The 20557-nt window shown below is 39.7% G+C and overlaps 1 pseudogene; it reads right to left on the bottom strand.

The window, feature by feature from the left end:
- Window positions 1-8194: 8194 nt before the first annotated feature.
- LOC103587512 lies at window positions 8195-8724 on the bottom strand (annotated as a pseudogene).
- Window positions 8725-20557: the final 11833 nt, after the last annotated feature.

The raw sequence follows: 20557 nt of genomic DNA, 5'->3' as shown, positions 1-20557 counted from the left end.
AATGACCAGTAAGGGGATCTTAACCCTTGGCTTGGTGTTGTCAGCACCATGCTCAGCCAGTGAGCAAACCGGCAATCCCTATATGGGATCCGAACCCATGGCCTTAGTGTTATCAGCACCGCACTCTCCCGAATGAGCCACAGGCTGGCCCTCAACAGTTTGATTTTTTTTTTTTTTTTTAAAGATGACCGGTAAGGGGATCTTAACCCTTGACTTGGTGTTGTCAGCACCACGCCCAGCCAGTGAGTGAACCGGCCATCCCTATATGGGATCCAAACCTGCGGCCTCAGCACTAAGAGCACCACACTCTCCCGAGTGAGCCACGGGCCAGCCCTAGTTATTTTCCTTTAGATGATCAACCCTTCAATTAATTGTTCCAACACCCTAAGCAACTGTTAGTCAGGAAAACCTAAATTTACATTTCTGAAAGGTGTCTAGGTTTCCAAGTTGCAGATTATCATGGAGCTGTTATAACTTGTAAAGCCATTAATTTAAAAGCCTTTCAAGTCTCTTTTTTATTTTTTCAGTCTTGGTCAGAATGCCATAGCAGTGAGTTTTAGCTCAACACCTGCAAAAGTCAGCAAACTCAAATAGGGCAGAGAAAAATGGAAAAAAATAGAGGGAGGTTGGGAACTTAGAAGGCTCTACATGTTAACTCTATAATTGTAGTCTCTTAATTTGGTCCTAAGGAAAAGGTGAACTTGGGGAGTTTGAGTGATCCCCATGATCATTCAATGAGGAATGTGCATGAGGAAAAATTATGTGCATGAGGAAAAATCAAGTACTGGCTGGAGTCTTGGAGGGGGAAACTATCTTGGTATGTCTTTGAATTTCAAGAACCCATATTACAATTAAATGTATGTAGGTGATTCAGTTTAATACCAAATATACAAAAGCCAAATTAAAACCCAAGCATGCAATTGAATAAGAAAATAAAGTATGTACTTACCTGCCCAGAAGAATGATGACATTCTTCTTAAGGTCTAAACTGGAGGTCTCATGGGCCAGCCCCGTGACTAACTTGGGTGAGTGCAGTGCTGTTAGCGCTGAGGCCGCAGGTTTGGATCCTATATAGGGATGGCCAGTGCACTCACTGGCTGAGCGTGGTGCAGACAACACCAAGCTGAGGGTTGGGATCCCCTTACCAGTCAAAAAGTAAAAAATAAATAAATAATAAACTGGAGGTCTCATAACCCAGAGAGGGAAAGACTCCTCCAACAAGATCTCAAAGCTAGAAATTCCCAAAAAAACTGAACCAAAGGAGGATAAATAGCAACAGGAGTTTAGTCTGAAAGTGAGTCACTGAGGGAAAAAAGCAATCCATGGGAGTGAAGGGGCTCAAAAGGCTCCAAGTTGTGGGTGCCTTTATCCCACTTCTGACACCATATATGTTAAAGTTTAAAAAATTATGGTAGCTAGAAGAGAGGCTTTGGAATGTTCTTACCATAAAGAAATGATAAATGCATGGGGTGACTGATACATTAACATCCTGACCTCATTATTATACAGCATATATATGTATTGAAATATCAGATTACTGGGCCGGCCCGTGGCTCACTCGGTAGAGTGCGGTGCTGATAACACCAAGGCCATGGGTTCGGATCCCATATAGGGATGGCCGGTTAGCTCACTGGGTGAGCGTGGTGCTGACAACACCAAGTCAAGGGTTAAGATCCCCTTACCGGTCATCTTTTAAAAAAAAAAAAAGAAAAAGAAAAAGAAATATCAGATTACCACGTAAGTATATACAACTACAATGTGTAAGTTAACTTTTTTTAAAATCATAGACAGAAATCTCTAAGAAAAAGTTTCATTTGGGAATAGGGCATTGCAATGGGAATACACATGCTATCGTGAACTATGTGTATATTCCCATTACAATGCCCTATTTCCAAATGAAACTTTTTCTTAGACATGTGTCTCTATAATTTTTTTTTAACTTTAATACTCTCAACAGTTTCTTTCTCCCTTTTTTCCTTGTCGGCATACCACACCAACCCCTACTGAGGCTGCCAAATACCCACTTTCCTATCCTCCATGGCAGGTGTGTGATTCATTGAGGGAACTGTTGAAAGGGAGGATTTTCTTCCCTGAGGAGAGATGCACAAGGAAAAGCTGCCCTTTCACTTCCTTCCTGTCTTCAGATGTTGTCCTCTTTGCTGCAGCAGCAGCCATTTTGCAACAATAAGGGAAAGGCTGGGGCGGCCCGTGGCTCACTCGGGAGAGTGTGGTGCTGATAACACCAAGGCCCCGGGTTCGGATCCCATATAGGGATGGCCGGTTGCTCACTGGCTGAGCGTGGTGCTGACAACACCAAAATTAAGGGTTAAGATCCCCTTACCGGCCATTTCTTTTTTTAAAAAAAAAAAGGGAAAGGCTAAGAGAAGCACAGAGACATCACCTAGAATGTTGTAGAATTTGTCTGCTGAAATAATAAATACTGGAACCACCTATATTGGACTTCTTACATGAGAAGAAAAGTTTAAACCTCTTTTAGTTGAAATTCTGCTATTTTCAGCCCAAAGCCTCCCATCTGATACTGAATTTGTTACCCAAAATGAAATATTACAGGTGAGCAAACCGTGAAATTGGCTGAGTACAGTTGCAAAATGTCTAGTAAATTGTTATGACACAGATCACATGTAAATGGGAAGTGGTCAGAAAATTTCAGGATTTGGGGAGTGATTTGACTACCTGATGAAGGTTTCAGTAAATTCACGTAGAAGGTAAACAGTCTGGAGATATTTCAACTGAGGACAGAGGGAAACAGTTTGGCTTTGCTAAGAAGCTTTTCAAGCTGCAATCTAGGTTGACAGGGATGACAAAATGGAGTTTTGTTGGCTTGGGGAAGCCAACTTCTTCTACACCCAGGTTAAAGCTAGGATAGACAGAAGCAAGAACATGAGGGATTTAACAGATGGTAAAACAGAAAAGTTTGGGGTTCCCGATCTCTGAAGCATCTCAGTACCTCTCATTAAATACTCTTTGGCAGATAAGGAGGGTAAATGTGGTCATGAGTATAAGCCCGGCAGGAAAGATTAGATTAAGGCTGGTATTCTCTCCCTGACTCATTACTTTCAGATTGCCTCAAGCAACAGAGCTTTCAACTAAAGGAGAAGGGGGATTCACTGAGTTTAGGGACAATAGCTATGAGGCAGAAATTTTGGGGCTTAAAGACTAATCAGTGCTTTCCAATAGAAATACAAGGTAAGCCACATGTTAAATTTTCCAATAGCTACATTTTTAGAACTGAAAAAAAAAGAAAAGTGGGGGTGGCCTGGCTGGTTAGCTCAGTTGGTGAGAGTGTGGTGTTGTAACATCAAAGTCAAGGGTTCAGATCCACATACTGGCCAGCCACCAAAAATTAAAAAAAAAAAAAGTAAAAGAAACAGCACATTTCTATTCAGAATAGGTACATTCTGTAGTGGATTGAATTATATCCCCCCCCCAACTCATTGAAGCTTGAATTATACCCCCCACGTTTTATGTATTAGAAACTTAGCCCCCCAACTGTGATGGTTAAGAGGGTGGAAAATAGTATTATGATAATTGAAAGGTGGAGCCTTGAAGAGAAGATTGGATTATAGGACCATGCCTAGTGAATGGATTAAATATAGTGGTCAGGGGTGTGGTTCTGAGGGCTTTAAAAGAAGAGGAGAGTCTTGCTCCCCAGGTCACTGTTGCCACCACCAGATGGACTTTGGACTTCCCAGCCTCAGAAACTGTAAGCAATAAATCTTGTTTTCTTATTAATTACCCAGTGCCGTGTATTTTGTTATAAGCAACACAAAACAGACTAATACAATTTCAAATATTCAATAACTACATGTGGTTACTGTCTACCATATTGGACAGCACAGGTCTAGATAAGATCTTTACCTACATTTATTAGTACATAGAATTGACTGGACTAGCTAGTCCAGAAGCTCACTATAGTTTTCGCAGCCAAAGACACTCCAAACCTGGCTTTAACTGGCTCTGATTTAAATCAGTCCCTGACCTCCCAAATTGCACCAGCAGGAAGTCAGCTACCAAAGATCTGCAGCCCTCAAGAAGGACATATACCTAATGCCCATATTGAGTATGTCCATGAAGGACAATAGATAACTAAGATATTCCCAGAGATCAGAACCAGGGACTGCCAGACTGGCTAACTAAAAAATTTACTCCATTTGCCCAGGTATGGTGTCCTCACCAGTACTGTCATGCAGCATGGTAGGTCGTTTACAAAAATGGCTACAATAATATTCCCTTACCCACATTTAGTACCCTTAGGTAGACCCCTCCTAAACATGTTTTGTGTTTGATCATATAATTTGCTTTGGCCAATGAGGTAGTAAAAAACATGACACAGAGACTTGGAAAGTTCTTGCACATTGGAGTTACCCCTTCTTTCTGCTTTTGGAAACTCTGAGACAACTACTATGTAGATGATGATAGGCTAGCCTTCTAGATGAGGAGAGATATGGCCCAGTTACTCCCATCACCTGGGCAACAACCCACCAACTGCAAGGCATATATCAGTGAGACTACAGATTGCCATGGGCGAGCACTGATAAACCCAGCCCAAATGGCCAACCCACAGAGTCATGGCAAATGAATGGTTACACTTTTAAGCTACCAAGTTTTGTCAGTTTGTTACACAGCAAAAGCTGATTAAAAAAGTAGGATATGAGGTGTGCTCAGGAACAGTGTCTACTGCATATTTCCTTTGCTGAATGGGAGTATTATTGCACTCACGCTTTTTCGTCTAGCATTGTCTTTTGCAGGGGTTCTCTAGCTTTAGCACGCATCAGGATCACATGGAGGGCTTGTTAAAACACAAACTGTTGGAGCCCAACCCAGAGTTTCTGATTCTGTAGATTATGGGTGTGGCTCAATCATTTACATTTCTAATAAGTTCCATGGTGACACTAATGCTGCTGGTGTGAGGACCACACTTCAAGAACCATTGGTCTATTGGATGTGTTGGAGACAGTTAACTTGTCTTTTAACTTCAGGCTACTGGTCCATGAGGAATCATCTCCAGACCTGAAGGCGAAGATTGCATGGTCCCAGAGGTCCTGGACTTGGAGCTGGAGGCAGTAGCTGGTTGATATTGAAGCTGTCTCCCTCTGAGGGAGAGGATGAAATTTCATGGAAGTGTTAGCATTTTTAATTGTGTATAATGGAATAAAAGTTTGACACAAATGAATGGGCTGTAGCTGAGGTTGTGATTTGTCTACCCAAAGCTTATTTCTCTACATTTGTATTTTGTCTAGAGAGCCCACCCACCACCATCGAGGCTGAAAATACCAGACACTCAGCCTCCCTTGTCACTAGGCATTGGCATGTAACCCAGTCCCAGCCAAGGGATCTGAAGGGAAGCCAGCTGTAGGGGTGGAGGGGAGAATCCTGGGAATTCTGATAAGGGAGACATATGAGGACTTGGCTAAGTTATTGGATAATTACATTCTTAGAAGAGAGTGGCAGTGGAAATGCTGGCAAGCAAAAGCTTAGAACACGGGGACAGTCATGGAGTCCTGACGGTAGTGGCAAAAGCAACAATCTGGAATGATTTGTGATCTGCCTCCTAGGAAAACCTAAAAGTGCCTGAGTTGGGTGAAGAACAGGGGTAGAATCTTGTTAGGGAGTCTCGCACTTGCAGGTAGAGGTAACGAAATCTCTGCATTCATGTTACTAGGTTCTCGCTTGTACCCCCCGATGGAACACTGGGAAAATGTAAGTTTCATAAAACCTTTCTACGATTGAAACTTACATAAGAAAGACTCATGTAAAATGAAAGCCATTCTACAAAAGAAACGTTTTTGTGATATGAACCAACATCTCATAATTAATGGAGAGATTTTTATGTTCTTAAGTCCATCTGAAACCACAGGGCAAACAGAGGAAGCATAGTACCACAGGTTCTCCTCAACTTAGTAAGGTTTAGAAAAATATTAGGAAGGTTCTCCTCCGAAATATGCAGTGATAGTTTAACCCAAAAACCCAAGTTGAGGGATGTTCTTCAAAATATTTGACCAGTTCTCCTCAAAGCTGTCAAGATCATTAAAAAAAAAAAAAAAGTGGAGAAACTGTCACAGACCAGAAGAGTATAAGGAGACATAATGACTACAAGTAACACTGGGATCCTGGATGGGATCCTGGAACAGAAAAGGACATTAGAGAAAAACTAATGAAATCCACAGAAACTGTGGAGCTGTTAAGAATTGTGCACCAATGCTGGTTTCTCAACTGTGAGTAACGTACCATAGTAATGTAAGATGTTAACAATAGTGGAAACTAGTTGAAGGGTATAGGAATGCTCTGTACTATCTTTGCAACTTTTTGGTGAATTTAAAACCATTCTAAAATAAAACGTTTACTTAAAGAAGTACTGGGGAAAAATTACAAAATATTTCTGACACACAGTTAAGTATAGAGAGTAATATAAACAAACAAATGACTACCTATTACACTGCTTTAAGAAATATTAACATTTACCACGTCATATTTGTTACAAGAAAAAAATGTCACAAGGGAATTTAAGCCCCTGTGAATCCTTTTATCCCCTGCAGGATTTTATACTTTTACTACACATACGAGAGGTCTTCAAAAAGTTCATGAAAAGATTCACATTATCTTTTAAATCTATTTTTCCATGAGCATTTTGAACTACCCTTGTATATGTAGTAAACAACATAGCTATAAAAATGTATAGTATCTTCTGCATGTTTATCAAGTTTATGGTCATAGCATCATATTATACACATTCCTCTGCAGCTACATGTAGTTCTAGATGATTCATTTTAACTGCTGATTGGTATTTCATTGTAAGAATATACTATAATTTATTCCTGTTGGACATTTAGGAATTTTGTTTTTGTTTTTGTTTTTTGCTGTTACAGAGATGCAAGGACATTATTTTTTTTTTTTAAAGATGACCGGTAAGGGGATCTTAACCCTTGACTTGGTGTTGTCAGCACCACACTCACCCAGTGAGCTAACCGGCCATCCCTATATGGGATCCGAACCCATGGCCTTGGTGTTTTTTCAGCACCACACTCTACTGAGTGAGCCACGAGCCGGCCCTGCAAGGACATTTTTGCACACATCTTCTTGAGTACATATGTGAGAATTTCATATACCTAGGTCTTTGAGATTGATCATCTTCACCTGTACTACATTTTGCCAAATAGCTTTCCAAAGCTGTAGCAGTTAATACACTCACCAGAAATCTATGAGAGTTCCCAACGCTCTGCAGCGCACTGTACTTGGTATTATAACACTGTTAAAATGTCAGTATAATCGCTGTGAAGTGATTTATAAGATACGATTTGCAATTCTCTGATTACTAGAGAAGCTGAGTTTGTTTATTACCTCTCGGATTCCCATGTCAGTGAATTGTCCTTTACAACCTTGCCCTTTTTTTCCTTTGGGTTATCTTTTTCTTATTCTTTTGTAGAAAAATTTTTATGTGAATCCTCCATATGGTATAATGTGTTGCAGTTATCTTCAGCTATGTAGTGTTTTGGCTTGTTTATTTATTGTTGCTTTACTTTAATCATGGCTTCTTTTTCTACAGAAATTATAATTTTTTTTTTTTTTTTTTTTAAAGATGACCGGTAAGGGGATCTTAACCCTTGACTTGGTGTTATCAGCACCGCACTCTACCGAGTGAGCCACGGGCCGGCCCAGAAACTTTAATTTTTAATGTTGGCATTTTTACTATCTTTTCCTTCATGATTGGCATTTTTTATACCTTTTTAAAAAAATGTTTCCCTACTTCAATGTTAAAGATGTTCTATATTTTCTTCCGAATGTTTTACATTTTTTCTTTTCTTTTTTTCCAACATTGTGTTTTACTTTTTGGGGAGAGGATAGGAGGAGGAAAGGGCAAAAACAGGATCTCGTTGGAGTCTCCAAAGTGTATGAGGACTCTGATGAGATGGCCAGGCAAATCAGATGGGAGGTCCCCGAGATTCTTTTTTCTACTGATTTCTACAATTAAAACAGTGTGATGTGTGTAAGACCTTAGCACCTGGTATTCAATAGATGTTATTTGCATTTTCTAGCTGGGTTCCCCAGAGGATAGGTTATACCTAGACATCATCATCCTCCTCCTTTCAGGGAATGAAGCTCACCTAGAAAACTAGGGAACTAAAGTGCAGTACAGTTTGGGTAATACAGCTGGCTAGCTGGGTCCCCATCCGCCTCACGCACTTATGCCAGGGAGGGACTGAAAAGTAGAATTTCCCAAGTGGCTTCTTTGGGGCCCAGCCAGCTTTTCCTGGAAGATTTCACATGAAGGGCTATGGGCCGCAACTGTCTGATACACAGTCCTCTCTTTTTGGTGATGCTAATTGTAGAGAAAACAGCAGACATGTCTGCTGATTTCACAGGCTGTCTTCAGGATCTCAACAGCCTTGCTGTGCTCAGTATCTTGGAAATCCACATCATTCATAGCTAGAATTTGGTCCCCTTCCTGAAGTCCTGCTCGATGCAACAGGAATTACCTTGGAGATGAAGATGTCTAGCCGGGAGGCCTTTCCTGCTTGGATGTTAAATCCCAACTTGAGCTCCAGGAGCCCTCTTCAATGCGACAATTCGGGATAGAAACTGGGTTAACTCTTTGTTGTAGTCTGGGTGGTGCGCTCTCTCATGAGGAGGAATCCATGCTGGGACATTCTCAGAGGCAGGCAGGAAAACCACCAGGTAGTTATTGTAAGGAATCCGGCTATCCATCTTGAGCAAGGCCTTCACCCCAGCCATCTTCCTGATCCCCACCCATATCCTGCCCAAGTCCCATGCCCACAACCACAACTTTTTGCTTTTCATACTTGTCTTTAATCCACATATGATCTACTTTATTTCATTCCAATTAGTGAATACATTGCCCTAGTACTAACTTTTTTTGAAAACTATATTTTATTTTATATTATTTATTTTTTGGCAACTGCCTGGTATGGGAACCCCAACCCTTAACGCTGGTGTTACAAGGCCATGCTCTATCTGAGCTAACCAGCCTGCCCCCCAGTACTAATTTTTGAATATTTGATCTTTTCTTTGCTGATTTGAAATAGCATTCTGCCAGAATTAAATTCCATTTATGCATAAGTCAGTTTCTGATAATCTCCATTATACCACTGATCTATTTGTCTAGCTCAGTAAATTCTCAAATGCTAGTGTGTATCTGAATCACCTGAAGGACACTTGTTAATACACAGATTGCTGTGCCTTACCCCCAGAGGTTCTGATTTAGCAGGTCTGGGGTGCGGCTCAAGAATTTGCATTTCTGACAAGTTCCTAGGTGATGGTACATTCTGCTGGCCTGGAGATCAAACTTTAAGAACCACTGGTCTAGACTTGTGCCAATAGACCTCCAACTTTCTGCTGTTCTACAAAGTGGAGAACAAAAGATCTTAGCAATCTTCTTAGCAATTCTCACTATAAGAATTTTAGGATTAGCCTGTCAAGTTCCATAAAAAGTAAAATTGTTGGGATTATAATTGGAATTGCTTTGAATTTATAGATTGATTAGAGGGAAATTGATATCTTTCAGTGAAGTCTTCTCACGTGTCAAATGTTATCTCCATTTAATACACTCATTGTTTCTATGTCCTTCAATAAAGTTTTTAATTTTGCTCATATGTCTTACATCAGCTGGCCAATTAGCTCATTTGGTTAGAGCCTGGTGTTTCAACACCAGGGTCAAGGATTCAGCCAGCTGCCCCCCAAAATAATAAATAAAATAATTAAGAAAACCAACCAAGGGCCGGCCCGGTGGCGCACTGGATAGTGCGCCGCTTGGGAAGCACGGCGGCGCTTCCGCCCGAGTGTTCGGATCCCACATGCAGACCGGTTCCCGCTTGCTGGCTGAGCGAGGTGCGGGAGCAACACCGAGGGTTGCGGTCCCGTTGCCGTCCCCGGTCCGGTGCGGGGGCAACACTGAGGGTTGCGATCCGTTGCCGGACACGGAAAAAGACAAAAAGACAAAAAAAAAAAAAAAAAGAAAGAAAACCAACCAAAAGCCCCCCGCCTCCCAAAAAGATTTTACATAGCATTTGCAAGTTATTCCTAAATACTTTAAAGAGATTATTGCTACTGTAAAGGGGATTTTAAAAACTTACCTTTTGTGATTGGATACTAGTGAATAGAAAAGCTTTGATTTTCCACATTCTTTAGTCCTACTGCCCCACAGTTACTAAACAAGTTTTGAAATCCTGTGTTACATATCTAATTGTAAACTGGAAAGCTGTTCTTTACATTGCTCTTGTATCAAATAACCTTGTTGATTCCATATCAAATCTAAGTTTTCTATGGTTTCTCCTGGGTTTTCTATGTTGGTAATCATTGTCAGTAAATAAGTTGATTTCTTCCTTTCCAATTTTCTTTACCTTGTTTCTATTTTTTTTTTATTCAAAATATTTTAACATTTACTTGTACGTATTTGTAGGGTACAGTATGTCATTTCTTTTTTTTTTTTTTTTTTTTAAGGATGACCGGTAAGGGGATCTCAACCCTTGGCTTGGTGTTGTCAGCACCACGCTCAGCCAGTGAGCAAACCGGCCATCCCTATATGGGATCCGAACCCGCGGCCTTGGTGTTATCAGCACCGCACTCTACCGAGTGAGCCACGGGCCGGCCCAGTATGTCATTTCAATATGTGCATATACTGCACAATGGATTCACTTAGGGTAGATAGCATAGTTCTGTAGATGTTAGTCCACCCCTTCTTCTCCCCTTCTGGCCTCTGGTAACCACCATTCTACTCTCTACTTCTGTGAGAACAAATTTTTGTTTGTTTGTTTAAGATTCCACATATGAGTGAGATCATGTGGTATTTGTCTTTCTGTGCCTGACTTACCTCACTTAACATGATGGTTTCCAGTTCCATCCATATTGCTGCAAATGGTAGGATACCCTTTTTTTTTTTTTAAATATATAGCTGAGTACTATTCCATTTTGCATATAAACCACATTTTTTAAAAAATCCATTCATCTTTGGTCAATGTTTCTGTTTGTTGTTGTTTTAGTTGTTTTGGTGGCTGTCTGATACAGGGATCTGAACCCTTGATCTTGGTGTTATAACACCAACCTCTAACTAACAGAGCCAACTGGCAGAACGTTGATGGATGTTTCAATTTTTTGACTTAATACATTGGACAGGACCAGATCAATGAATGAAATAGTGGTAGGAAGCATCTGCTCCTGTTTCCTGACTTATTGGGAATGTGTCCAAGGTTTCACAATGAGGTATAAGGTCTGCTCCAGGTTTAAGAGAGATATGTTTTCACATTCAGGACATTTCTTTCTATTTATAGCTTGTGAGTTTTTCTTGAGTTATAATTTTTTAATATGTCCTTTTTGTACCAACGATTGCATTGTTTTCTTCTTTAATTCTGTTAGTGTGTTTTCCTATTGTTGGACCATGCTTACATTCTAGAGATAAATCCTAATTGGTTATTAAGGACTTCCAAAAAATTTAACAATGAATTAAATCTGCTGTTTTCTTTAGGATTTTTAAAAATCTATGTTCATGGGCTGGCCCATGGCTCACTCGGGAGAGTGTGGTGCTGATAACACCAAGGCCCCGGGTTTGGATCCCTATATAGGGATGGCCAGTTCGCTCACTGGTTGAGCGTGGTGCTGACTACACCAAGTCAAGGGTTAAGATCCCCTTACCGGTCATCTTTAAAAAAAAAAAAAAAATCTATGTTCATAAATGACATTGGTCATTGGTTCATTATTATTTGTCCTCCTCCTGTTTTGGCATGGAAATTCTACTAGCCTATTAAAATGAGCTAAGTAGGTTTCTGCCTTCCTCTGTTCTATAAACAATTGTAAAAAACAAGATGTATCTGTTCTTTGAAATTTTGGAAATACTCACCTGCAAAACCATGTAAATCTTTTGTCATTTTCTAGAATATGGTAGTAGGGAAGATATGAGGAAATATTTGTTTAGTGGTTATTAGTCATTCAGGTTTTCTATTCCCTCCCAACATTTTTTTAAACTTTTTTTTCCAGCTTATTTGCCTCTTATCAGAAAAATGCAAATATATACACTGAAGTATGGTTTTTCTTTTGATCTAGCATGTGGTCAATAAAATATATTCTTCATTGGGTGCTATGTTCTATATGTCTACGGGGGCAAATGTTAATGTTTATGTTCAAAACATTTATATCCTTATTAATTTTTGTTCTGACTTTTACCAATTTCTAATGTGTGCTGTTAAAGTCCCACTTTGAGTATGTACAAGGGCACTTCAAAAAGTTTGGGGAAGGGGCTGGCCCATGGCTCACTCGGGAGAGTGTGGTGCTGATAACACCAAGGCCACAGGTTCGGATCCCATATAGGGATGGCCGGTTAGCTCACTGGGTGAGCGTGGTGCTGACAACACCAAGTCAAGGGTTAAGATCCCCTTACCGGTCATCTTTAAAAAAAAAAAAAAAAAGTTTGGGAAAAATAGAACATAGGATGAGTTAAGAAGTGTTCCCTCTGCTTTTATCTTCTGAAAGAAATCGTACATAATTGGTATTATTTCTTCCTAAAATGTTTGGTGAAATTCCACAGTGAACCCATCTGAGCCCCATGCTTTCTGTTTTGGAAGTACTATGGTCTGAATGTTTGTGTCCTCCCCACATTCATATGTTAAAATCCTAACCCCAAGATGATGGTATAAGGAGGTGGGGACTTTTAGGGGTGATTAGGTTATGAGGGCTGAATGGGAATAGTGCCCTTATAAGAGACCCTAGAGAGTTTGTTTGCTTCTTCCACCATGTGAAGACACAGTGAGAAGGTGTCCTCTGTGAACCAGGAAGTGAGCCCTTACTAGACACCTTGACCTTGGACTTCCTATCCTTCAGAACTGAGAAATAAATTTCTGTTTATGAGCCACCCAGTATATGTTATTTTGTTATATCAACCCAAATAGACTGACAGATGGGTTATTAATTATTGATCAATTTATTTGATACATACCTATTAAAATTGCAAATTTCTTCTTTGTAAGTTTTGACTGATTGTCTTTCAAAGAAGTAGTCCATTTTGTCTAGGTTACCAAATTTGTGGGCATAGAGTTGTTCATACTATTCCTTTATTATCTTTTTAATGTCCAAGGGATCTGTAGTAATGTACCCTCTTTCATTTCTAATATTAGTAATTTGTGTCTCTCTCCCCCTCTTCCCCGCTCCCCCTTAGTTAGCCTGGCTAGGGGCTTATTGATTTTTCAAAGAACGAGCTTTTTGGTTTTGGTGATTTTATTTTATTTTTATTTATTTATTTATTTATTTTTAAAAGATGACCGGTAAGGGGATCTCAACCCTTGGCTTGGTGTTGTCAGCACCACGCTCAGACAGTGAGCAAACCGGCCATCCCTATATAGGATCCGAACCCAGGGCCTCGGTGTTATCAGCACCGCACTCTACCGAGTGAGCCACGGGCTGGCCTTATTTTTTATTTTTTTAAAAAGAAGACCGGTAAGGCGATCTTAACCCTTGACTTGGTATTGTCAGCACCACGCTCTCTGAAGTGAGCAAACCGGCCATCCCTATATGGGATCCAAACCCGTGGCCTTGGTGTTAACAGCACCACACGCTCCGAAGTGAGTGACGGGCCAGCCCTGATTTTGGTGATTTTATTGATTTTTTGTTCCAATTTCATTTACTTCTGCTCTATTTTATTATTTTTCTTCGACTTACTTTGGTTTTAATTTTCTTTTATGGAAACTTAGATGACTGACTTTGGATCTTTTTCTGTTTCTTTCTCTCTTCCCCTTCTGGTATTCCCATTAGCATATACTGTCTCACAGTTCTTTTTTTTAAAGATGACCGATAAGGGGATCTCAACCCTTGACTTGGTGTTGTCAGCACCATGCTCAGCCAGTGAACCAACCAGCAATCCCTATGTAGGATCTGAACCCGTTGCCTTGGTGTCATTACCACCGCACTCTCCAGAGTGAGCCACACACTGGCCTTCACAGTTCTTATATATTGTTTTCCGTCCAGTCTTTTTCCCTTTGATTTTCAGTTTTGGAGGTTTCTATTGAGATATCCTCAAGCTCAGAGATTCTTTCCTCAGACATGTCCTGTCTACTTATAAGCCCATCAGAAGCATTATTCATTTCTGTGAGGTTTTTTTGGTGGCTTGCCAGTACAGGGATCCAAACTCTTGATCTTGGTGTTATAACACCATGCTGTAACCAACTGAGCTAACTGACCAGCCTCACTAAGTGTTTTTGATCTCTAGCATTACTTTTTGGTTCTTAGAATTTCCATCTCTTTGCTTACATTGTGCATCTGTTCTTGTATGCTGTCTACTTTATCAATTACAGCCCTTATCATATTAATCACTGCTGTTTTGAATGCCTGGTCGGATAATTCCAACATCCCTGTAATGTCTGATGCTTGCTTTGTTTCTTCAAATTGTGCTTTGCCTTTCAGCATGCCTTGTAATTTTTTCATGATAGCAGGACATGCTGTACTGGGTAAAAGGAACTGCTGTAAATATGCTTTTAGTAATGTGCTGGTAAGGCGTGGAGGGAAGGAAAGGATTCTATATTCCTATGATTAGGTCTTTTAGTGAGTCTGAGCCTCTGGACTATGAACTTCACATGCCTCTCAAACAACCTCTCCCTACCCCATCCTCTTATGTAGGACAGGATGGCTTGAGTGGGCTACATTTAGGTATTTCCTGTCCTTCATGTGGAAGGCTAGAGCTGGCTGGAATTGAGCATTTCCCTTCCCTCAGGTCAGCTAGGCTTCAGTTAAATAGTTTCTCCTGAGGACAGGCCTTGCTAAGAACAGGATGCTCTGGAATATTTCAAAATGGCTCCTTTTCCCCCTCTCCCCTGCCAGAAGCTGGAAGGGATCCCACCCCTTCCCCTGTCCGATGTTCATTGTGAGAACCCAGTAGAAATCCAGGAGGTATAACTCACAAAAGCAAGGGCCCTGATGACTGGGTCCTCTTGGAGTTTTTCTCTCTCTGACTTGTCCATACTGAGCATCCAGCAATTCAACAATTACAGTTTAGATTTCTCTACCCCAGCACTGGTTCCTGTGGAGGTTTCTGCTCTGGTAAGTTGTGATTCTCTTATATGCCCATCTCTCCAATTTTGGGAGCAACACTTTGCCCTGTGACCTCACTTCTCTTATGGACCTAAGAATTACTTGATTTTTCAGTTTGCTCAATTTTTTACTCTTTAGGATCGAGTGGCAACTTCCAAGGTTCTTATCTGCTAGACTGGAAACCAGAAATCCCCTTTATATTTTTAAAAATTGTTTTTATTTGAAAACATTTCCAAATGTAGAGAATTACACCTGTGTACCCATCTCACCACCTAAATTTAACAAATAAGTTTTCATTTCTGCTTTAAAACTTTATTTTTTTTGTTTTTGTCTTTTTCCGTGTCCGGCAACGGATCACAACCCTCAGTGTTGCCCCCGTACCGGACCGGGGACCGGCAACCGGATCGCAACCCTCGGCGCTGCCCCCACGCCTCGCTCAGCCAGTGAGCGGGAACCGGTCTGTATGTGGGATCCGAACCCTCGGGCGGGAGCGCCGCAGCGCTTCCCAAGCGGCGCACTTATCCAGTGCGCCACCGGGCCGGCCCTGCTTTAAAACTTTTTAAGACATTATAGATACAGAAGGCCCTATAGATGCATCCCTAATGTTATTCACCCCCCTTTCCCAAAGATGGTTAATTAGAAGGAAGTTGGTATCTCTCCCAAGCACATTAGTACATTTTTGTACTTTTACTAGATGTATGTATCCATAAACAATATATAATTTTGAAATTGTAAATAAAAGTATCACTCTCTACATGTCAATCTAACTCGCCTTTCCAACATTTTTGACATATAACAGCAATACAAAATTTTAGGTGATATATAGTGTTGTTCTACCATAAGACATTATGATTATTTTGCTGAATATTGTTTCCTGCATCTATCTCATTGTTCAATTTCAAGTCTTACCATATTAATCCTCTACTTAAAGACGTTCTATGTCCATTGCCTACAGAAGCAAGTAAAAACCCATTCTCTTTTTGATTTTTTGTGACTGACTGGTATGGAGATCTGAACTGGCCAGTACCCAAACCCCATTTTCTTAGCATACAATTGATCATGACTTCACTAACCATGAAACTCTTCACCTTTTCTATTGACACTCTTTTGAAATCTATGCTCCACCCATTAGAAACTATTAGGCTGAATTTCCCATTTGTCATGACTCTTTTCCTTCACTTGCACTTGTCTTAGCTAGTATGCCCTTTCTTTATCTAGCAAACACATACTGATCAAGACTCAACTTTGAGTTCCCCACCAGGAGGGCTAATCACTCTATCCTGTGTATTCCTAATAGCATAAAAACACTCAAAACACTTTATAGCCAAATTTTGGCTTATAATACTTGACTTTACAGTTATTAAGTGTAGAGATTTATAATTTTAGCATCCTTTGCACCTAGCATAGCACCTTGGCTTATGATATTTAAGATAAAAATGGTCATAAATGGAACAAATAAGGTCATGGGAAGTTAATGGGTCAGCATTTTCTGAAGATTTGAATACTGAGGAAAAATTAGTATCATGCCACACAAATAGCCATACATCCACAAGAAAATGAGTGGTAAGATACAACTACACACACAAAAAAATTTTAAACTAAAAATGTTTACATCTGGGACTTTTCAGAGTATTTGTTATTACTCCCTAATTTTATTTTTTTATTTTTTATTGAATCATAATTGATTATACATATTTTTGGGATTCAATGTTGACATGTTGATCAAATCAATATTACTAGTATATATATTGTTACAAATTGTACTTATTCTTTATGCCCCTTGTCCAATCTCTCCCTATCCACCTTTCCCTCCCCGCTCCCACCACAGATAACCCTAGATTTCTTCTCTCACCCTGAAAGAGTAATGGTTACTCTGTAGTTTTGTTGCCTAGATGATCTGTCCACTACTAAAAGGTGTGTTCACGTCCCCCAATATTATCATAGAGCAGATGCTTCTTCCGTCACTCTGGAATGGGCTTTGTGGAGAGAGACTTCCTATTCTTTTGTGTCAATGTACTCCAGAGGCTGGTGGACCATCTGCATGGTGGTTGTGACATCTAGCCACTTTCATGGCAGCCGTGGTTACTGTGGTGGTCCAGCCACATGGATGTGATGTTTTTGGCATGCTCTTTGGTGCTGATGGTGTGCCTGGTTGAGGGGGGGTCTGGTCCCCAACTCCATGCCGAGTCCCCAGGTGAGGGCCCAAGATGCTGGCAGTGTGCTTGGTTGTGGGCGGGGGTCCGGATGTTATTATTCCCTAATTTTATGTATATGTAAACAAGCTGAATTAAATTACTTGCCTGAATATACCAAGATGAGTTGCAGAGTCTGCTATGATTATGCGACAAGGTAGAATAGGTTTGATAGACATGCAAATTCTACAATGTTAAAGATATGTTTATGGGGGTGTTGCATAACTTCTAAGACAAAACTAGTTTCCTTAGGCAGGCATGAATTGTCAGTCTTTTAGGGATCCACAGGAAAATGGCAAGTTGGTAACAAAAAGAATTTTTTTTAGTCAAGCTTAATACTTCTATTCCTCCAGTACATGTCAGACATTATTGTTGAGGACTGAAAATATGTTAAGTGCTTAGCACAATAGTTGCTGGGTTGGAGACTGTCCAGGTAGGGAAGAGGATAACTAGAATTAAAGATACAACAATCAAGGTAGAGAAAAGGGGGCAGATATAAACCAAATAATTTTTGGTTCCGTCCCTAACAGTCACTTTTAAAATTAGCTAAAAGCAAATGTAATCTAATTAATACCACCCTAGAGATGAACTCTTGGACTTGAAAGGATTGATTTTGGTTTAGTGTGAGTTAATCTTTCCCTCCCCATAAAAAGATTCTTTGCCAATGTATCCAGTCATAGTGAATGACACAAACAACAACAAACATTCATCCAGTTCCACAAGACACAAAAACAAGAGTCATCTTCAGTGCCTCATTGATCATACTTCTATATATCATTCAGATCTTCCACTTTGCTCCAGCTGTATATTATCAGGTATAGCCTAACTGGTCTCCCACTTTTTCTGCAATAATGTACACCCTTGAAATGCCAGGAGTCTGGCTCTTACCTATTTCTCCAGCCTCATCTTGGAAGATGGAACAATATTCCCTATGCTGTAGCTGCAGGGCCCTACAATTCTTCCAGTGCACCACAAAGTGGTATAGATTATTCCTTCATCTGGAACACACCCCTCCTGCTTTCCTAATTAACTCCTAGTCCTTCAGGTATCTGTTCTCTCATTTTCTCAAGGAAGTATTCCATCCCTGCACCATGCCCCATGCCAACCCTACATATTCAAATTCCAGCTGTCATTATTTACTACTACTAATTTTGAAATAATTTTTGACTTTTTCATGCTAAGCACCATGAAGGCAGGAATCTTATTTAGGACATGATAAATATTGGTTGAATGAATTCTCCATCTGTCACGATTATCTCCAATGCTAAGTCAATACCCTCCGTTTTGATAAGTCAAGATGATAATTATTTGTTTAGGCAGAATTTAAAATGCAAAAGATCAAAATTAGAATTTAGATACATCATTCAAAATACAAGTGTGTAAAAATAAATAACAGCCACTGTAATAATATATGGAGGCTGGAGTCCTACTATCGTTCATTAAGTTTGATAAAGTAGGTACATCATGAAAACAGGAGAGAAATATAACAACTTCAAAAACCTGCAGGACAGCTACTAAAAAATGAATCTTAAAAAATAAAGCTTAAGTAGCTCCTTCCCACAAGACCAGAAGAAACTGGGGGTCCTTATTTCAGAGCAGCATAAAGAAAGCAAAAAACCCCTCCATGCCTTTAAACCTGCAAACAAACTAAAGACACTCAATAGTTTTTACTTCATTTAAGAAAATTCACAATTCAGTACTTAACTGTTAAACTTTTCACAAAAATTTAAATTACCTTCAGGTATATAATGAAAAAGAAAACTTGGAGTTATGATATTTAGGTTATTCTAAAAAGAAATATAGGTAAACATAAGATACCTGTGATAAGATCCTTGACAAATCCATCCAATTTAAGTACAACTCAAAAGCCTATTTATTAATTTACCAATCTGGTCATTAGTTCACTAAAAATAATACACAATTATACTGCATTCCTGATATAAAATTTAAGTTATGCACCCATCTCTCTTGGCCATATAAAACTCACTAGTACACTGACATAAGGCCCCTAAGGCTTTGTTAGCACTCAACCCCTGTAAATCTGTCCTCACTGGGACCATTTTGCTCACTGACATTGGGCCATCTTCATTAAAATAACTGCTCATTAGCAAATTAAAGGTTTTAGCTAAAGGGCAATGCCACTTAGTGAGCACGTAATTATAAAAGTGAATGGTCACATTAAATGTTACATAACGTACATTATTCACAAACATATCCATATCATATAACATGGTAGAATAGTAAATGTTTCTGAGAATTAGAGATTATAATTTCAATTTAGGCCATATTTAAAAGACCTAGGTTGCTACCATAATTCAAGAGTAAACTGCAATATTAGCAGCCATGAAAACGCCACTCTAGTGCTTTTTAGCAACATATTATATTCAATAAATGTTGAGCTGTCACATTAATTTACAGATAACAGCTGTTAAAAAGCAAGAAATTTACTCAGCTTTTCCATTTTTCCTTAAAAAGCTAAAAAAAAAATAAAAAATAACAATAAGGGCCAACCCTGTGGCTCACTCGGGAGAGTGCGGTGCTGATAACACCAAGGCCACGGGTTCGGATCCCATATGGGGATGGCCGGTTGGCTCACTGGCTGAGCGTGATGCTGAAAAATAACAATAAGATTCATTAAAATTCCCCAGTAAACTTTTCCTTTAAAAAGACCTTAAAAACCCTTTAGCTCGCTCTGATACTCACATTGTCAAATCAGGCCATAATCTGCCCCATGAAGGAAAAATTCTCAAACTACACATTGCCCTGTGATTTTTCTCCCCCTAACTCAGTCTGACACTAGAAGAATTAAAAGAAAATCCCAGAATCATAAAGCTGAATCTTCTGGCTCTCTGCCCTCATTTTATGAAGAAATATCCTCCCTCCCCCCAAATACCCAGCTGAGACCAAAATAATGATGAAATTAGAGTGGGAAACAAAATTATCAAAAAGTAAACACAGAAGTAGTCAGTAGACATACACCACCTGGAGAAAAGGAAACCAGTCCTGCTTTTTAATAATTTTATTTTTTTCTAATTTTGTTACTTTAATTTCCCATAGCACCTTGGCAATGTTGAAAACAAATACAAATACAAGGATGTACTCATTTTAACATTTTATGCATGAGCATGTCACACCATTTTTTAGGGGGACAGTTTTGACAACAGGAATGAACCTAAACAAATGGACAAAATAGAAGCCAGGTAACTGGTTCTGACTCCCACCCCCCAACACTTAAAGAGATGTCACTCAAGGGACACCTGAGTCAGGTAAAAACAAAACAAAAAAAGTTCATGTGGGTATTTCTTTACAATAAACTAAGT

Source organism: Galeopterus variegatus, unplaced genomic scaffold (assembly GCF_000696425.1).
Source record: "Galeopterus variegatus unplaced genomic scaffold, G_variegatus-3.0.2 Scaffold455, whole genome shotgun sequence".
NCBI lineage: Eukaryota > Metazoa > Chordata > Mammalia > Dermoptera > Cynocephalidae > Galeopterus > Galeopterus variegatus.
The sequence above is the reverse complement of the archived record's forward strand: the minus strand, read 5'-3'. Positions and strand labels throughout refer to the sequence as shown.